This window comes from Ciconia boyciana, chromosome 25, assembly GCF_034638445.1.
Source record: "Ciconia boyciana chromosome 25, ASM3463844v1, whole genome shotgun sequence".
In the NCBI taxonomy this organism is placed as follows: domain Eukaryota; kingdom Metazoa; phylum Chordata; class Aves; order Ciconiiformes; family Ciconiidae; genus Ciconia; species Ciconia boyciana.
In genome coordinates, this window is record NC_132958.1 from 5,400,789 (window position 1) to 5,405,803 (window position 5,015).

The window sequence follows — 5,015 nt, forward strand, 5'->3', positions numbered from 1 at the left end:
TAGCAAACAAGGAACAAAAGTGACCTGCTAGCTGAGCTTACAGAGCTAGCCCGGCCCCGGAGCAGGCGCTCCTGCGCCTGAGGGGGTGATTGGGGACCCCCTGCTCTGCTCGCCCCTCGCTGATGGCCCTCTCCCACCAGCCTGCGGCTCCAAAACCGGCTGTTCGAGCGCGGAGCAGCGGGCTGGCTTTACATTGAGAATTGTCTTGCGTTATGGCTCACGTACCCTCTTGCTTTTCCTCTCTCAGGCATTTTGTGCTTATTTCCTGCGTTGAAACTGGACGCTGGCCAAGCTTAATGAAGTAGTAAATGGTGTAAACTGGGCGGTGAGTGTGCACGGGTGGCTGTGGGGCCGGGCAAGGCTTGTCCTGGCTTCCGTACCCTGGAGCTCTGACTCGGCGCAGCGGCCTTTAAGGAGCAGACTCCCTCACGAAAGCGTGTGGTCTTCTGGTTTTCTGCTCTGCCTGCACGCCGTCTGCTAAAACATTTAGGGCTCCGTCAGCTTTGGGGGTGGCCTCCTGCGTGAGACCGTGACAGAGCTGTGTGCGTCTCGGTGGCTCCGGAGAGCCGTGGTGCTGGAGATGCTGTGGGACACCTCTCCCCTCCAGCCGGGCTGTGTCGGGGCCGCGCAGGTGGCCTGCGGGGAGCAGCGTGGGTGCTGTGCCTGAACAGCAGTGCTGGCTGCAGCTGCGCTGGCCGCTGTTGGGCTGTGACAAGGCGCTGGAGAGGAGCGGAGAGCAGGGTGAGCTTCTGCTCCCTTCCTCTGCAGCTGTTTCTCTCACCCGTCCCGCTTCCAACAGGCTTTTTTCTTCTGACTGCATCGTGCCCGAGAGCTTTGCTCTGCTCCTCCTGCGGCCGAGCCTCCCTGAAGCCGGCGCAGCAGGCAGTACCCGCCGGCACCTTCTGTTCCTCCTCGAGGCACCCACCTCCAGCCGAGCCGGGAGGGTGCGGAGCCGCGGTGTCGGTGATGCCGGACACCTGTCCGGGGGAGCGGGGCGCAGACCACCCACTCCTTCCGCGGAGGTCACCCGGCAGATGGAAACTGTTGGTCACTGGAGTGGAGCCAAGGAGCCGCAGATGAAAGGCTCCCTGGCCTCTTAATGAACCACTCCCCGCTCAGGCACCTCGGCCCCCTGCAACACAAGCTTTATTTACATCTATTAAAAGCACTTGGCCGGTTTATTGAAGCAGCAGCGCTCTCGCTCCCCGCTCCTCGGGGCCATGTCACTGTCAATATTTGCCTTGGAGGAACGTGTCCAGCAGACGAAGGCTTGTTTTGCGGCCAGAGGGACGACTCTTCCCTCGTGACTTACAGCCCTTGCTGCTGGCCGATGGCACAGGTACCGTCACCTCCCGGAGCACAGGCACAGCCCCGGGTTTCCCAGGCCCTGGAGGTGACACTCATTTCTACGCTGTCCCTTGGACGGGGGGCTGGCTAGGCTGATCCCGCCGGAGCCGTGCCGGTGCACGGAGCAGGACTTCACATGCAGTATGGAGAAAAACTCTTCCTGGGGGGATTGGGGAGTATCTGTGGGTAGAATTCAAAAGGAATAAAACTGTCCATTATGCTGGACAGGGTGATGCGCTGCTGCTTCTTTTGCGGCTCCTGGGGAGATGGGCCGGCCGCCTGAGGCCATCCTCATCCTCGGGGAAGCGTCAGTGCTGGAGCAGCAGCCTCTGAAGTTGCTGAGCTCTGCAGGCTCCGGTTACCCGTTAGGTGAGAGTCCAGGCATCGTTCACTCCCCTTCCTCCACAAAGCCAGGCTTGATTTATTTTTTATCAGATAATATCCTTTGTGTTGCAAAGTGTCTGGAGCCGAGCTCGGCCTCCCTGCCAAATCGCAGCGCAAGCTGGGTGTGCGATGCACGCAGCAGATGTGCAGGGAGGCGGCGGGTGCCGAGCCCGGCTCCGCGAGACACGAAAGCATCCGCTCCCCGATGCGTGGCACTCGGTGCCATAGCCAGGCTTGGTCCCGGTGCCTGTGGACAGGCACAGGGTGCTTGGCTTCCATGAGAAAATCAAGAGATTTGGGTCAGTTCCCTGCTCTGCCTCAGGCTCCTGCTGCGGCCGGGGATGCTGCAGGCAGGTGAGAGCCCGGGGGCGGCCGGCAGCAGCTCGGCCCGAGGCAGATCCCGCTGCAGCCCTTCAAAGTGGAAAGTGTGTTTATTTCTGGGATATCGGGTTTCCGGCAGGAAGGCCGGCAACTGCCAAGGTTTTTATTGGATCCCAGTGAAAGGAATCCTGTGCTTGTTGTCTTTCCCTCTGCCTGCAGTGGTTAAGGAGCATTTTTACCTTTGAATGGGAGCGAGGGGCACGGGGATTTGGCGTCCGGCACCGGCACGTCTGTGGTGATGGAGTTTCAAACAGGTTGCCTTGTTGTCTCCCAGGCAGGAGGCATCAAGAGGGATCAGGGCTGGAGAGCACGGAGAGGGGCTTGGAAGTAGTTGAAAGAACCTGAACTCCGTCAGGCTCGAAGCATGTGGGAAGTGTTGCTTGAGCTCCTCTCTTCATAGCGGGGCTGGGGCCGGGTATTTCACATTTGTTACTAGTTTGGACAAGGTTTTGACTGTTCTTGGAGGTAATTTTATAGGAGATTGAAGTTCTGAAGACCACGTACAGTGGCTTGATTGCTTCAATGTGTCATGGAGACAACTCCAGAGCTCTGATTGCCCTTGGATGCTGCCAGCACTGACCAACATTCTCCAGGGCCTGAGATCCACGCCAAGTCCCATTCCTGTCCACGCAAGGGGAGCTCTTTGCTTAATGGTGGGCTTTCCCAGGGCCCCTTCTAGCCCGGCTGTAGAGCTGCTGCCCTGAGGAAGGGGAAGAAGAGGGGCCACGGCTGCGGTTTGGATCAGGGTCAGAGCTGCACTCGGTAGGAACACGAGTGCGAGCAGCTCCCGGCTCTCCCTGCGGAGGAGAAATGAAACGGGCCATTAAGGCAAGGCAGGGTAGCCCGGGGGCGAGTGCTCTGGAGCAGCAGGGCCACCCACGCGAGGTGCGAGCCCGGGCTCTGCTCGAGTTCCCTCCAGCCACTTGGCACCGAAGCGTTGGGCCAATCCCTCAGGAACGAGGTGCTGAAATCTTGTGTCTTGTTCCCAGCTCTTGTGCTGATGGGCACAGAGGTGAGCGGTGCTGCACAGGGGCTCCTAAGGTCCTTGCAAGTGCTGGAGTTCTTGGAGACAAGGATTTAATTTAGGGCTTGATCCAGCAAAAGAAGGCGGCTGAGCCCTGTGCACCGCAGCGTTTCGGGATCGCGTCCCTGTTTGATGCTAGGTTTGGTGTGCTGTGAGTGCCTGTTGTCTAAATCAGATGCCAGACACGCAGTCTCTTCTCCATGTTGGTGGGGACACCCGGGGAGAGCAGCAGGCTCCAGCCTGCAGGCTCATCTTCTCCAGAAGAAGGAGGGAAAACCACTCTTGCTTTCGGCAAAGTTTAAAGTGGGAGCACAGCTCACCATTTTGGTTCTTGGGAGGGGTTTCACACTGTGCAGATGCTCACAGGATCTGTGAGCGGATACTGGACACAAGTGGTTTCCTGTTGCTCTTCCAGCTTCAGCTGCAGGATCTGGGACCGGCATCCTGCAGCGCTGAGCACGGGAGGGTAATGCCTGCAGGGGAAAGTTTGCTCAGTGGAAAAAAGGGGGGGAAAAAAAAGGAAAAAAAAAAAAAAAGAGGGGAAGATGTGGGTACACTGTTTATTATCAGTTTTTCACTAACAAGATGACGCCGGTCTCCAGGCCTCTGGGGTCCTACAGCCGACCCCCGGGGCCAGGGGGTGGGAGGTCTGCGGGGGCGCGACTGGCCACGGAGGAGCCCTTGGGGCCCTGGTCCTTGCCCCCGCCTGGCAGGAGGAGGCGAGTGCCCGGGCAGGGCTGAGCACGGGGAGGGAAGAGCTGGAGAAACGAGGCAAGTGCTGGTTAAGCGGCTAACGGGCTGTGCGGGACCCTGGGCTGCGTACGCTCCCAAACGAAAGCGCGTGTGGAAGCAGCTTGGGCGTGCGTGCTGATGAGTATCTCCTCTTTCCGACGCCCACCGCCACAGCAAGATGTATTTATTTGGAGAAAGGAGTAAATTTCTTTTCCCCTCCAGGAGCTATTGGTCCTGGAGAGAAACCGCATTCCCAGAGCTGTCTCTTGTCGTCCTTCCATGACCTTCTTCCTCCGCTCCCTGGCGCGGGGTCCTGGAGACTTCATTGCCTGCTTTTGATCCCTTTTGATTTGAAGCTGCAGTGAGCCGTGGCCTTGGAGAAGCCGGGCCCCGGGGGGAGAGAGGGCCGGGGACAGCGCAAGAAGCAGCGGGGACGTGGGAGGGGGGAGCAGGAAGGAAAATATTGAACTTAGCGTGAAAACCAGTGAAGCAAACAGGGAAGGCAAGAAGGGAAGAGTGTTAACTGCGGAGCGGGGGCCAGGAGGGCACGGAGCAGCGCGCCCATGAAGTGAAGTGTGTGAGTTTGTGCAGGGGGTTCCTCCGTGGCGCGGGGTCCCGGCGGGCGGCGGGAGCCCACAGAGCCCCCACGTGCGGGAGGGCTGGTGGGGCCGTGTGCGTGCCACCGCCCTGGACGCAGCACCCTGTGCTCGTCGCAGCTGGGGTGCTGCAGCGGGGCCTGCACGCACCACGTGTGCCCGGGGCCGTGCAGGGCTCCGGCCCTCCCCGCTGATGCCCGGGGCTGCAGCTCGGGGCCAGGCGGGGCTGGAGCTTCTCGCCCTCTGGGAGGATGCTCCGGTCCCCGGGGGCTGCGGCTCCCGGTCCCGTGGGACCCCACGGAGCCCCAGCCCCCGTCCTCGGGGGCTCCAGCTCTGCACCGTGCGGGACCCCAGCTCTCTCCCACGCAGGCTCCAGCTTTCCGGGACCGCTCCGAGCCCCGGCCCACGGGGGTTCCACCTCTCTCGCACGCAGGCTCCCGCCCCGGGGGGGAGGCGAGCCGGTGCCCTCGGCGGGGCCGGGGCCGGGGCGGGGCGGGGCGGGGCGGGGGAGGCGCCAGGCCCGGCGGCGGAGCGCGGCGAGCGGGGGAGGC